The sequence below is a fragment of the Penaeus chinensis genome, chromosome 27 (assembly GCF_019202785.1).
Source record: "Penaeus chinensis breed Huanghai No. 1 chromosome 27, ASM1920278v2, whole genome shotgun sequence".
Lineage (NCBI taxonomy): Eukaryota > Metazoa > Arthropoda > Malacostraca > Decapoda > Penaeidae > Penaeus > Penaeus chinensis.
In genome coordinates, this window is record NC_061845.1 from 26,271,464 (window position 1) to 26,286,323 (window position 14,860).

Here is a 14,860-nt window from a genome sequence, read left to right on the forward strand (position 1 = left end):
TCTGTAGTGGAGCTGGTTGGGGAGTTTTGTGAGATAAAGGTTTTCTTGTGAGGGGGGGAAGAGAAGTCTGGTGTCTGAAAAATAGGGGCAAAGGAAGGTGGAGGTGATTGTGAGGTAGGGGAAGAGGGGGTGGAACGTTTATTCTGTCTGCTGCGGGTAGTGCGGGGAGGGAGAGGGGAAGGTGTTGGGGCTGTAGTAGAGATTGGGGTGTCTGGATTTAAGATGGTAAAAGAATTTGATTGGGTAGAGATTGGAGTGTCTGGGTTTAGGATGGCAAAAGAATTTGACTGGGGAAGGTAGGAGGTAGAAGAGGGGAAGTTAGATGGAGGAGGGTTGGGTTTAGGAGAGGGTGTAGGAGCTTGGGAGTTAGGGGGATTGGCAGAGTGAGCAACATTACTGGAGTAGGGGGTAAGAGAAAAGCCTTGTCGACGTGCTTCCTGTCTGGCTTCACGTAGAGCGAGTCCAAGTCTGAATCTGAGAGTTGCTACCTCAGACTCCAATTTGTAGGTGGGGCAGCCTTTATAAAATACATTATGGGGGCCGCCACAGTTTGCACATGTGCGTGATTGTGCAGAGCAGTTTGATCGAGTATGGCCAGGTTGGGCACATAGCGGGCATCTGGCTGTGGAATGACAGTGTTTGGCTTGGTGTCCTAAACGCCAACAATTTTGGCACTGACGAGGAGGAGGTTGGTATGGTCGGACAGGTAGGGATTCCCCACCTATGTAAACATTAAAGGGAAGGTCATGTCTACGGAAAGTAATTTTGGCAATGTTGATGGATTTCTTACGATTTCCTCTGGGAGGAATGGAGTAGCATTGTACATATGTTGCATCATAGTCTGTGAGACAAGCGAGTAAGTCCTCTCCACAATCTGACCATTTTTTGTCATAGATTGGGCTATCTGTTGGGGAGATAGAGACTGTTCCGGTGCAAGTATTGAGGGTTGGATGAGGTTCTGTAGGGATGGGATTACCACATAGATCAGTTAGTTTTGTTAATGCTATAGCTTGGTTTTCAGTTGTTACTGTGACGAGACGGGAGTGGCCGGGTCGGCTACGGAAAGAGACTTTGCCTACTTGTTTTTGGAGGCATTGTTGGAAGAGGAGGGTGTTTTGAGAGTAGGGAGCTGTGGGAGGGATCACGAAAAATCGGTCCCATTTGGCTGGGCTAAATAGAGTATTTAGGATTCTTGTAGAGGTGGGGGTAGTAGAAGTGCGGGGACGTGTGGAGGAGGGAGTAGTGTTGAGGGGGGTAGTATTATGGGGAGGTGGGCAATAAGGTTGTAAGGTAGTAATAAGGGAAGATGGGGTGGTTCATGAAGAAGGTTGTGGGAGTAAAGGTGTTGAAGTTGAGCATGTTGGGAGAGTAGAAATGTCTCCTGGGGGTTGGTTGTTGATTAGGGTTGATACTGTACTAGTATGCATTGATGATGGGGAGTTGTTGCAGTGTTCGGAGCTGTGGTCAAAGGAGAGCTGGGATTGGGACTATTTGATAAAGAGGCAAGCCTCATTGCCCCTAAGAGTGGGGTTACGTCTTCATTATTGGCCATGATAAGCCTGGAGTATGTTGAGGAAAAAAAATAGCCCACCCCTCAGGGTCCCCTTGAGGGGTAAGGGCCAGGTATGGCAGGGGAATACCGCGCCCATGGTTCCCTCAGGCCGTTCAGGACTGACACAAAGTCAGCCATTCATCCTTTCAGCACGGGAGCAAAAGAAAAGCCTTGGCAGTGTGCATCCTGAGGCCAACTTTGAATCTGAATTGCTACTTCAGACTCAAACTTGTAGATAGGGCAGCCCCTATAAAATACATGATGAGAGCCACCACAATTGGCATATGTGAGTAATTATGCAGGGTAGTTCGAATGATCATGTTGAGGCTGGGCACATAGTGGGTAGTGGGTTGTGGAGCTAGTGTTTGGCAGCGTAGCGAAAATGTCAGCATTTCTGACACTGACAGGAGGGGTCAAATTGGTCAGATGGTCAATGTCTGTTTTAAGCTAATATTAACAATATTAGTGTAGGACTTTTGGCATCCTGTGAGGGGAATAGTGTAGCACTGTGCTGATACTGTATCACAGTCAACAGGGCAGGCAAGCAGGTTATTTTCAGTTTGACCATTTCTTGACCTATACAGGGCTATCAGCCAGGTAGACAGTTCCAGTGCAAGTATCAAGGGAGGAGTGAAGCTGGGTAGGTTTACAAGTGAGGTTAGTCATGGTAGATAATCCATGAGCTTGGGACTTGAATGCAACTGTGACAAGGCATGAAGTTGGAATAGCAGTGGAAGGAAACTTGTCCTACTTATTTTTGGAAGCATTGTTGGAAGATGAGGATATTGATGGAGTAAGCAGCTGTAAGTGAATCACAAAAAATTTATCCCACTTAGCTGGGCTTAAAAGAGTACTCAAAAGATAGGTAGAGGTATAACTATTTAGAGGATGGGGAGGGTAGGAAGAGGGAGTGGTGCTGAGTGAAGTAGTACTGTATGGAGGTGAACAACAAAGATGAAGAGTAGTAATAAGGGATGAGGAGATGAAGTTGAGGCTGTTGGGAGTGAGGAAGGGAGGTTTTCTGAAGGTTTGATGATGACCTAGGAGGGTAATTTGGAATGGACTGGGCTGACAACAGGTATTGAGGAGGGGGAAGTTGCAGAAGCAGTGTTCATTCATGAACAAATGAGAGCTAGGGATTGGGTAACTGGAAAAGTTAAGTCACTGAGGCTAGTTGATAAAGGGGTAATCCCTCAATGTCTCTAATAAGGATACATAATCATTATTAGTAATAGTAAGTCTGGAGTATGTGGGGAATGGTTAATGGTTTGCCCCATCCAGGTCCTCATGAGAGTTAAGGGCTCGATAACTAAACCAGAATACTATGCCTATGGTTCAGGACCAATCAGATGTGTGGAATTTTGCATGGATGTCAATAGGGTATGGTAGGGATTAGCAAAGGAGATTGGTGTTTAGGGGCAATTACATCACAGTTTCTGGGAGAATGTCAGGAGGGAGAGAATCCATGGCAGGGGGTTGCTGTGAGAAAAGGTCACATCCAGGGGGAAGCAAGAGGGATAATGGGAAAGGAGGAGGGGATGATCCAGCTGAAGTAGAGGGGAATGGGATGTGTTGGGTGGGAGTAATGAGAAGGGGTATAGGGGGAACATGAGTAGGAGGATAATGTATGTCAGCAGTTACTTTGAGTGTAGAAGTAATGGGAGTAGAAAAATTGGTGGATGAATGTGGTGGTATATTGTCTAGTTGATGAACAAAGTTGTGGGGGTGAAAAAGATGTAGTAGTGGATGTTGGGACAGGAGGAATGTTTCCGGGATAATGAGTATTGAATAGGATGGATGATTTGGACAAGGCCGATGTGATAGTAGGTATTGAGGAGAGGCTTGCAGTAGCAGTGTTCCAAAGGAGAGCCTGGGATCAGGGAACCTTAATGCCATGTTAAGCCTTGGATATGTTGGGAAGAGAAATAGTCTACCCCTCAGTGTCCTTATGAGGGGCAAGGGCTAAAAAAAACAAAAAAAAACTTGTGCCCATGGCCCCCCAGGCTGTTCATGTCTGGTACATTGGATCCCAGTCTATTTCCTGGCCCCCCCCATAGCAACAACTGGCATGGGATTGGGGGGGTTGGGGTAATAGACAGATGAAAGGGGAAGAGAATAGAAGGAAAAGGAAAGGGGGAGAAGAAAATACCTGTAAAATTGGTTGAGCTGAGAACTAAGGCCCAAGGTAGGGTAAATCCCCAACATTGGGCCTCAGTCTGTCTCCTAAGCAGGGAGATGGTGAAAAAAATATTCAGAATGTAATTTTTTCTTCTCTTTCTGATAGGTATAATTTCTGAAGACAATTCCAGAGTAATATTAATTAAGCAAGTCGTTAAAAAAAAAATACATCCCACTTTAGAATGTTTAAATAAAAGTAATAATCCAGATTTTAATTAAACTTGATTCACAACATTTTTACCCATTTTCACAAATGACATATGAAATAAAGTTTACAGTATGAGAAAACTTTGATTCAATTTTTTCTCACACGATTTTTTATTTTATTTTTTTTTTATATATATCTGGGAATAGAACCACTTGTATGAGTGGATATGAGGCATTGTTTAAAAGTACTGGGTAACATGGCAAGAACAAAATTAAACTGCTCAGAAATAGTGCTTCATACACCTTGCAAGCATATAGTTCAAAGGAAGAGGAAACTTTTGAATCAATATTAGCATCAATGCAGTGATTGGGAAAAGCAAACATAATAATTGTTTACTTAAATAGAATCTTCTATTACCAAAAGTATGTAGGGTAACAAACAAATTGTATTTTATCTATAATTTATTATTTACAAAATGATTTTCCACAATTTTCATCTTGTATGGAATGAAGGAGACATTTCGCAAAGGATATATTAACCATGTGAATATTACTATTTTACAATTCAAGATGTATGTTATTGTTGATCGATAAAGTCTGCTTTATTCCTCACGGCCGCGGTAGTGCTTGATGTTCACCAAGACCCAAGCGGGGACCGCGCAGAGTCCGACGGCAATGCCAACACCATGAATAGCCTTCTCCTGTTGAAAGAAAAAGCTAAATTACTAGAAGAAATGCCTAATGAATAACGCCTACGGATAATGAATTTTATCTCATTTGCCATAACAATAATGGTTTGGTTTTCTTTCCTTTATTTGAGGTGGTAGCCCAATGCTGCTGGGGATGACCTATGCACATGTCATGCCCATAATTAGTTTAGTTTGTAAATTGTTTTTACACAAAGATGGCTCTACAAATGCTTAGTCACCAATGAGTCAATCACAAGTCCAACCAATCTCATCTGTTTACCGTTCCTTGATTTTCAAAAATATTTTATATTGCTATTAGTATTATTAACAACATGAATAATTTACGAATAAAATTAGAAAAAAAAAAAAAACACTCAAGGAAGGGGAAAATCAGGTGAGGGCACAGACTACTTATTGACTTCTTTATGACAAATATCTGGCATAGTATATTGACTCTTGCAAGATGAGCACAGTAGAAAAACAGACCGCATCTATCTGCAAATTTGGGCATCTCAGCTGCTAATACATGGAATGATCTTTCAACTTCCACTTACAAATGCTCATTCACCTCACAGCAAATGCAAATTATGTAAACCTTCTCTCATTTTTTTTAATGCATAATGGGGGCAGTGCTTCAAGTCAATCAATCACTTGATAAAAAAAAAGAGGTAACCATACTCTTCAAACAATTAAGCCCTAGTATGGTTTCTGAAACATGAGTACATTTTCCAGATACGTCAATCATAAAAACAAACATCTATAAGAGTAAATAATGAAAATCCTTTATTTTCTGCATCTATGGGTTCTGATCTTTCAAGTGTCAAGTCAACCAATCTACCTTTGCTTTTATGTATTAAATCATTCTAAAAACAGATACCTAATTTACTGTTGTATTAGAGCTCTATTCAAAAAAAGAATTACCTTTAATATCATCAAGCGAGTTTATATAAGAAACATTCTTAACCCAATGCCGTCGGGGAAAATGAACAAAAAATGGGGAAAATGCTGTGCCCATTTTCTATATTTTTTGTGAAATGTCTGCTCATAGATGGCTCTGCTAGTGCTTAGCCACAAAGGAGTCAATTAATAGACCTTGTGACCATACGTGATTTGAATTGGCGGGAAAAACGTGTTTTTTACTAGTGCTATGGATATCGATGGTGTTATTTTTATTATAAACATTATAATTATTATAATGTTTTTTAATATTAGTAACAGCAAAATAAGATAATGTAAAATATTTCGTAAATCAAAGAAAAGGGTGAACGGGCGAGACGGGCAGTACTCCTAACTGGCTCATTGGTGACTTAGTACAAGTATAGCCATCTATGTGTATAAACAATCAAACAAGTACTAACAGTGGGCAAAGCACGTGTCTACCCGTCGTATCCGTCGGCAAGGGGTTAACCTATTCATGGCAGGATTTTCCTATGACATATTGAGCCACATGCACCAAGGATCCTGTGGTCAGCCTCTCGAGTGAAAAATGTGGAAGTGCAGGAAATGTACACTAACCCCTTTCCATGCTCTTGGCTGTAACGTATCCTATTCTTTGGGGGAAAATGAGGCTAATAGGCTCAATGGCACTTGAAATGCTACTTGCCACCCTGCATTTAAGCTTGGTTTGCCAAGATGTGATTAGACAATATCCATCACAAGGTGGTTAAAGCCTTGCCCCTTACTGTATTTCTTTGTTATTAGCTAGAACAGTAGAGGTGCTGGTGGGTTGTGGTGGGTACAATGAAGTATAGATAGGTATGAGACCTACCCAAGCTGCTAGTGAGCCTTAGTCATGCAGCACTGCTGTTTCAGTGACTAATCTCTATGAGTGACACTTCCTAGTTATAGTTACCATTACTGTGCAAAAGTAAAGCTTTATATCCGATCATTTCAGTCATGGACAAATAACTTTAGATTTATTCAGCAGAACAGTCATATTATGTGCATATGCTGCTACAAGATTGTCATGCGCACCACACAGTGTTTAATTATGATTTGAGCTTGAACAGGCTATATGGTACTGGAAAACTAATAGTTGACACATAAAGAAGAAAGAAGAAAGAAGAAGAAAAAAGAAGAAAACAAAAAGGAATCAATTTTAAAATGGCACACTATGTTCAAAAGGCTGCCAACCCCTGGTCTAATATGGAAATGTGCCTAAAATGTGCTATGATCAGTAATGGATGGCCTAAATCCTAAAGGGATGTGACTCAAGTAAATATTATGGCCTATACACCTTCAGCATTTAAAAAAGCTAAAAACCTTCTCCATACACATTCTCGTGTTGTAGTGTGTGTAGACATCACTGATGATTTTTGTCAAATAAGGATCATGTCTTTTTTGCAAATACATGTGAATATACATGCCTTCAAACTTTTGGCAGAGCACTTTAGCATCACATTACTAGGTAGTCAGATAATCCTTGGGATGCAAAAAATTGTTGTATGAACCAAAAGAAATCCTAAAGCTGGGGCTTCCCCTCCACACCTCCATCCAATAGCCATATTTCCCTATCAGAAGCTCTGCCCCTAGATCCCCATCTGAACATAATTGACTTGCTCTCCACACAGTATTTGAAGTGACCTATTTTCTTAACATGGTGCACTAGAGTAGAAACTTCCATTACATATAGCGGACTCTTGGGCCTAATGGCCATTAGCATGGGAGAGCATGAAAACTACCAGGGAAATTGTAGGCTAAAATATGAATGATACACACTTTAAAAATATAACCAGAATAAATTCCTATACTGTCTACTGCAACCACCCTCCTTCCCCAGCTAACCCCAACCCTGGAAGACATATTCCTCATGTATTCACAATAGTATAGAGCATATAACTGGCATGCAGGAGCGTTGATTGCCAAGTCTGTCCTACATTCTATCCTGCCATACGTATGTGGTGGATAACTTTTTGTCTATGGCGAGGGTTGGGGGGCAGCAGCAATAACAGCCCCTACATTTCACTATATATTAACCAATGCCTTATATGTCATTTATATTCTACCTTGTAATTTATTGGTACCTTTCATGCCCTTCCTTGCAATTGGGGCATAATTTCCATAGATTTTGGTACTAGAGAGAAAGGAAACCATCAAGGCCAATATCATTGTGATTGGCCATGAGAAGGGGTTTTGAATATTTGAATATTTCTTCATGATATTGTTATTAGATTTTCCTATAAGTGCATACTGAAGTATTAAGTGTTGCATAACTTTCTTAAAATCAAGTTGCAAGGAAAATACAAAGATGAAAAGTCTTTAATTTCTGTCACTGGATCCATTACAAGCAAAGTTTACTTTGTGTCGCTGTGTGAACCAAATTATACCGGAGGTTGATCTCGAAACAAGAAAAAGAAAAAATCTAAGCTCTATCCTACCTGAAGGATATGGTAATTCTAATTCAATATCACTAAATTTATTCAACTATCTGAATTGTCATGACTGTGCCAGCCCTTCAGACACTGCCTGTTGGGCAGGTTAATACTGATTTGTACATCAATTCAAGTTGAAGAAAATAAGTAGTAACAAATACTTTCAGGAGATGAAGTCCATGGCACTCAGAAGGGGGGATAGGGTTGGAGCTTTCAACTAGGGAAATACAGAAACAGGTAACTCACACCCCGAACTAAAAAGAATCCACAATGTACGTATTGCACGATCGAGTGCAGACCAACTGGGCATTTCTGCATACCAGTCATACACTACCTTACAACAATTTATTCCATATATATTATTACTTAACCCCTTGGTGACAGGTTTAGAGAGAGAGAGAGAGAGAGAGAGAGAGAGAAAAAAAAAAAAAAACTACGCTCTGGCGATCAATGTTTACGCGCCAACTTTGAGCGGGGGAGTTTGGTACATCAAGCCGAATCACTGCCTCGGAGAGCTTTGGTGCGCCGCCGCGGCGTACAGCCACACACGCCATGAACGTAAGGGTTTGGGGTGGTTCCAGCATAATTCCTATTAATCGATGTACTAGTTGGAGAGAGAATCCATTCACATTCGAATGATCTTGTTTAGTTATGTGAAGGTATACTGACAATTACTGGTTTTTAGATCATATGGTGATTTTAGTGGATTCCTCGGAGCACCCTCAAGCATAATAGGGTCTAAAATGGGTGTGGTTGCTTCATAAATAAGTACCAAAACATTATTAGTTTGGCTAATGTTACCGAGACCAACACACAGCAATAACAATCACAGGTACAGCTGCCCTAACCTTATGTTAACAATTAAATGGTGAAAATAGCCACTGCATATCATCGCTCATAAACAAAGTCCACAACTTTCTCATAGTTCTTAAGGTCACGTTTTCTGTAAGTTGGCAGAACGTACTAATAAAGGGAATTAATAGAAAGTAGTTACGATTAGGTTTGGATTTTTGGGTTTGCACGACACCCTAGTTTTGGGACTCTGTATCTAGAGGGTGTGTTGCGTATGACCTGAAAATCCAACAATGGCAAAGGCTAAAACATGCTTCATGCATATGATGGTATGACAGAGCCTGGGCTGACCAAGCAGACCACTTGAACCGATCCACTATCAGGATTGACTAATTGTAGGCCTACCATTCATAGTTCACAGCAAATTTCGGAGTGAAACCGAATAAAACACAGCCAATTAGCAAAGAAAGTCCGTATTCTGAGAGTTACTGCGGGTTATTTAGGCTTTACAATGATGTCGCCGGGTAGGAGCTCCTATAAATAATCATCTCCGACGATGACGCAATACCACAGAGCCATTGCCCAGCCCTCTATATGCGACCACTTCTGCTGCAGGAGGCTCCGATACCTTTAAGAAAGCTAAAATTGCATAACCCTATCCTCTCAAGGGCATTTTCCTCTAAATACTACACCTCTTCCGACCGATCAGCTGATCGCCCTCCCGGCTCACAAACCCCCGTAAACAGGATCGCCCGACTTACCAAAGTACTAATCTTATTCTTCGGGGGTCCAGAGATGACATTAGTTCTCTTCGCCATCACCATGGTATTGGTGGCCTGTGCGATCCTGCTTGCGGCATTCCTGGCGGCGAACATCTTGGCGGAGGAGGAAGTTGTGTTTCTCTCGTTCTCTCCTTGTGGAAAATGGCGAAGGTGGAAGCCAGGCTGGGGCGGCGGTTCTCCTCCCTGGTTCTTTCCTCTCTTTTGTGGGTAATGCAACACAGGATCTCTTTCTGTTGTCGCAAAAGATCTTGATGTATTTATGAGTTGGAAATTGTATGATATTTGAAGTAAAGATCGACGAGAGTTTGATTATAGAAGGAATTACGATTTGGTTATAGATGTTCGATTACAAGCAACACACATGGACTTTGCCTGCATTTTATATACTTTCTAGGGATGAAATAACCGATCATGAGATAAGTCTTTATGTTAATGGTATGGAGAGTATTAAAAATATTATTTCGAATCCCTCTGATGTATTTTTTCCTCTAAGTATCGAGTTCGTTTCCTAATTACAGGGTTGAATAGAGGCCAACATTTCGGACACGTTATTGAATAGTTTTCTGTGGACTGTTGTTGTCGATGCAGGACATGTCAGGCGAGTCCAGCTTCATGAAGTGTTTTCGCACAGTTGGGTGAGTCTTTAGGCGTTTTTAATGAGTGGAAAGAGAAGAAAGAGTATCGAAGATATATATTACGGAGGAAAAAGGGCGACATTCGGCCCCAAAGGGGGAAAATAGACTTATGTTTACACTGCGACTGTTTGAGGGGGCGTTCAACCTGATCCGAGAGTCCGCCATCGAAATGATATTTTTCCCTTATTTTAGAGCCAATTTTGCGCTCCTCTCTGTTCCAATAGAAGTAACATGTCCCGGCGTTTCGGATAATCCGTAATTATTGTCTCTGAATGGTCAGTTTGAAGGAGAATGTGGAAATAAAGAGTGGCAGGTTGTGTGTGGATTAGCAGTTTCTTCCAGTAGTCAAGTTAAATGCATTTAGGTTTGAAAGCAATTCACTCAGGAAATTGATTTTTAAACATTAATTCTCACTGATACAACTATTCATTAAATTCTTGGCTGGGAGAGAGACCCAGAAGATAGCTGTGTAGGGTGTATTCTTGGGCATTTCCTTCAGAAAGCAAGACAGAAAATGAGTTACTACTTTAAAGAAATTGATTGAAAGAGTAAATCTCATATTCAAAGATATGTTGAATTTACACTTGTTATAATAGAAACATTCATATTATTACAAAATTTGTAGTTAAAGCTGAGACTGAGTAGGTGAAAGCATCCAAGTATGAGAGTATATATGCTTTTTATTCTTAATTCTAAAAAAAAATTGTAGAAGTGATGCCAGAATATAGAAATGGTCTGGTAAAGGGATTAACATGTGTAAAGGAAAACACTTTGTTTATGTGGTAGGTTTCAAATATTGTGAGTATATGTTGATAAACGAAGTAGTTCTTGGCTGCCACAACTGCTCTGTATTGTAAACTTTTGCAAATAGTTATATCTTAATGATATGCAAAAGCATGAATACCAGTGAAACTATGTTCAGGAAATGTTTATTTTCGTTATGAGAGCAAAGTTATTTGTAGTGTGATGGGAAAGTAGTAAGCTCATGTAGTATTATGATATATATTGGAGCTCAAAGTGTACACTAAACTGTATTTTTGCTCTAAATTTTGGATGCATGGATTAAGTATCCTTTCATTCTTTTCAACTTTTGTTTTATTTGATTACTAACCATTGTAAAAGATATGTTACTTTAAAGTACAACCCAGTGAATATTCTTTTATAGCAAATGCTTTAAAACGACCAACTGCTATGCACAATGGGGATAATCCCATGTACTGCAACAGGAATGAGAATCTTCCTATGGGTTGCATTATTCATATTGCATCTTAATGGGTTATGTTAAAAAAAAAGTAAATTAAATAAAAGTGGAGTAGGTGACGTTACCATAGCATAAATAGAGATTCAAATTTGGGGTGAAAATGTTTGTGCAAACATGATTGTTGAGAGATATCAGGCAGCTCTATGGTTTTCCGTCTTTGGTCTTTATATATTGCTCATTTTATACAGTATTGATATATGAACTATGATTCAGTAGAATTTCATACCAAAGTAAAATTCATTGAAAATTAAAAACTATAAGAAGTTTCATTTCTTTCATAAAAGATACATGTACACCCAAAAGGTTGAAACCAACTGCCTATATTTGAACAATTTATGCATTTTTTTAAAATCTTTCTATTATTACTCATGCATAGCAAGAAGTTGAAAGAATGCTTTTATATGCAAATTATAAGAGTAGACTACTTTACATTAATTTGAGAGAGAAACAAAATGCATAACAAAAATAGATAATCAAAATTACATTCCTGTCATTGTTTATTAATTACATTATACAGTATTGACACTGTGAAAGGTAAAGAAATATAGTAATATGGGATTAAAATAAGTATTTCATCATTGTAATATGAATATTTATGAGAATGTTGATGTAAATATGGTTTCAGTTTATGGAGTCAGTTATCTAGTTATTCATAATGAATATTAATATTCTACATTATCAAGAAAAAAAATGATTTTAAAGGCTTTCTGTAACCAGATCTACTATAGTTGGCTTATTGAAAGTCAGAGATTTATGCTGTTAATTACTGTATTTACAACAAATTAGATATATACAGGTCAATGGCTTATTGATACATGATAGTAGTCTGTTAAATAGAATTTGGGAAGTTAAGATTCATGCCCCTAACTGTAAATGTTGATGGCTTATAAAATTTAGGTATATAGACATAGATATAGCTATAGATACAGAGGTAGACAGTCAGTCGTTCTTTCACATTAAAAAAAAATCAAGGCTGGAAAGTGGGAAGAGCTGTACTGTCAGTGGGTTGTTTACAAGACATAAAGTTAATGAATCATGTAATTATTTGTAAATAGCTTAGAAGAGTGTAATCATAGAATCCTAAATGGATGTGATGCAAAATTGAAATATAGATTTTGAGGATAGGAATTTTTATATCAGCTAGGAGTATTGGTATGGAGTCTAGTAGCCAAATGGTTTGATAACTTTTTCAATCTACATTATCACCATCATCAAAATCATTGTCATTGTTATTTATATTATTATTATTATTATTATTATTATTATTATTATTATTATTATTATTATTGTTATTATTATTATTATTATGATTATGATTATTATGTATATTATGAATATTATGATTATTATTATTATTATTATTTTTATTATTGTTATTGTTATAGTTATAATTATAGTTATTGTTATTGTTATTGTTATTATTATTGTTATTAGTATTAGTATTCCTATTGTTTTTAATGTTCATCATCATCATCATCATCATCATCATCATGATTGTTATTATTCTTTTATTATTTTTTTATGTTTTATTTTATTCAGTTTTGTTATTATTAATTTTGTTATTTATGTTATGTTTGTTATTGACATTTTTATGGATATTATTATTGTCATCAATATTTTTGGTATTGATGTTGATTTTATGTTATTATTTTTGTTATTGTTATTGTTATGATATTCTGTTATTGTTATTACTTTTGTCATTATTATTATTATTATTGTTATTATTATTATTATTATTGTTATTGTTATTGTTATTGTTATTACTATTACTATTACAGATATCATTATGATCATTATTTTTATTGCGATTATTATTATTATAATTGTTATTATTATTGTTGTCGTTATTATTGTTGTCATTATTATTATTATTATTATTATTATTATTATTATTATTATTATTATTATTATTATTATTATTATTATTATTATTATTATTTTTGATTATTATTATTATTATGATTATTATTATTATTATTATTATTATTATTATTATTATTAACATTTTGATTATTATTATTATTAACATTTTGATTATTATTATTATTATTATTATTATTATTATTATTGTTATTGTTATTGTTATTATTATTGTCATATTGTAATAATTATTAATATGATTATTGTAAAAGTAATTATTATTATTATTATTACTATAATATTATTACTATTGTTATTATTACTATTATTATTATTATTATTTTGTTATTATTATTATTTTGATAATAATTATTATTTTGATAATAATTATTATTATTTTGATAATAATTATTATTATTTTGATAATAATTATTATTATTTTGTTAATAATAATAATAATTATAATAATAATAAGTGTTATAATTCTTCTTCTTCTTCTTTTTCTTCTTCTTCTTCTTCTTCTTCTTATTATTATTATTATTATTAGTTTTATTATTAATATATTTATTTTTATAATAATTATTATAATAATTATGATAATAATAGTAACAGTTATATAATAATAATCATTATCTTTATTGATATTATTATTATTATTATTATTATTATTATTATTATTGTCATTATTATTATCATTATTATTATTATTATTATTATTATTATTATTATTATTATTATTTGTAGTAGTAGTATCATCATCATCATCAGTATCAGTATCAGTATCAACATCAGTATCATCATCATCATTATTATTGTCAGTATCATTATCATCATTAATATAATCATCAGTATCATCACCATCAGTGTCATCACTACCAGTATCATCATCATCATCATCAGTATCATCACTATCAGTATCATCACTATCAGTATCATCATCACTATCAGTATCATCATCACTATCAGTATCATCACTATCAGTATCATCACTATCAGTATCATCACTATCAGTATCATCACTATCAGTATCATCACTATCAGTATTATCACTATCAGTATCATCACTATCAGTATCATCACTATCAGTATCATCAACACTATCAGTATCATTAACACTATCAGTATCATCAACACTATCAGTATCATCAACACTATCAGTATCATCATCACCATCAGTATCATCATCCCTATCAGTATCATCATCACTATCAGTATCATCATCACTATCAGTATCATCATCACTATCAGTATCATCAACACTATCAGTATCATCAACACTATCAGTATCATTAACACTATCAGTATCATCAGCACTATCAGTATCATCATCACCATCAGTATCATCATCACTATCAGTATCATCATCACTATCAGTATCATCATCACTATCAGTATCATCATCACTATCAGTATCAACACTATCAGTATCATCAACACTATCAGTATCATTAACACTATCAGTATCATCAACACTATCAGTATCATCATCAACATCAGTATCATCATCACTATCAGTATCATCAACACTCTCAGTATCAACACTATCAGTATCATCATCATCATCAATGTCAGTGTCATCACTACCAGTATCAT

The 14,860-nt window shown here is 36.3% G+C and overlaps 1 protein-coding gene and 1 long non-coding RNA gene across 5 annotated transcripts in view; one reads left to right on the plus strand and one right to left on the minus strand.

Annotated features, from left to right (window-relative positions):
• Nucleotides 1–4,324: 4,324 nt before the first annotated feature.
• On the minus strand, nucleotides 4,325–9,862 carry LOC125039488. The gene is made up of 2 exons (XR_007116124.1): nucleotides 9,491–9,862; nucleotides 4,325–4,578 (listed from the first exon to the last, which is right to left on the minus strand). It is a non-coding gene; the product is annotated as an uncharacterized LOC125039488 (long non-coding RNA).
• A 219-nt stretch (nucleotides 9,863–10,081) lies between these two features.
• Nucleotides 10,082–14,860, plus strand: part of LOC125039478 (BTB/POZ domain-containing protein 7-like) — a 42,066-nt gene continuing 37,287 nt past the window's right edge. For 2 of the 4 annotated variants that reach the window (XM_047633472.1, XM_047633474.1), the window contains exon 1: nucleotides 10,082–10,146. The gene's annotated coding sequence lies outside the window, so the exon portion shown is untranslated. The remainder of the gene's footprint in view (nucleotides 10,147–14,860) is intronic. The other 2 variants (XM_047633473.1, XM_047633475.1) reach the window with 1 other exon arrangement.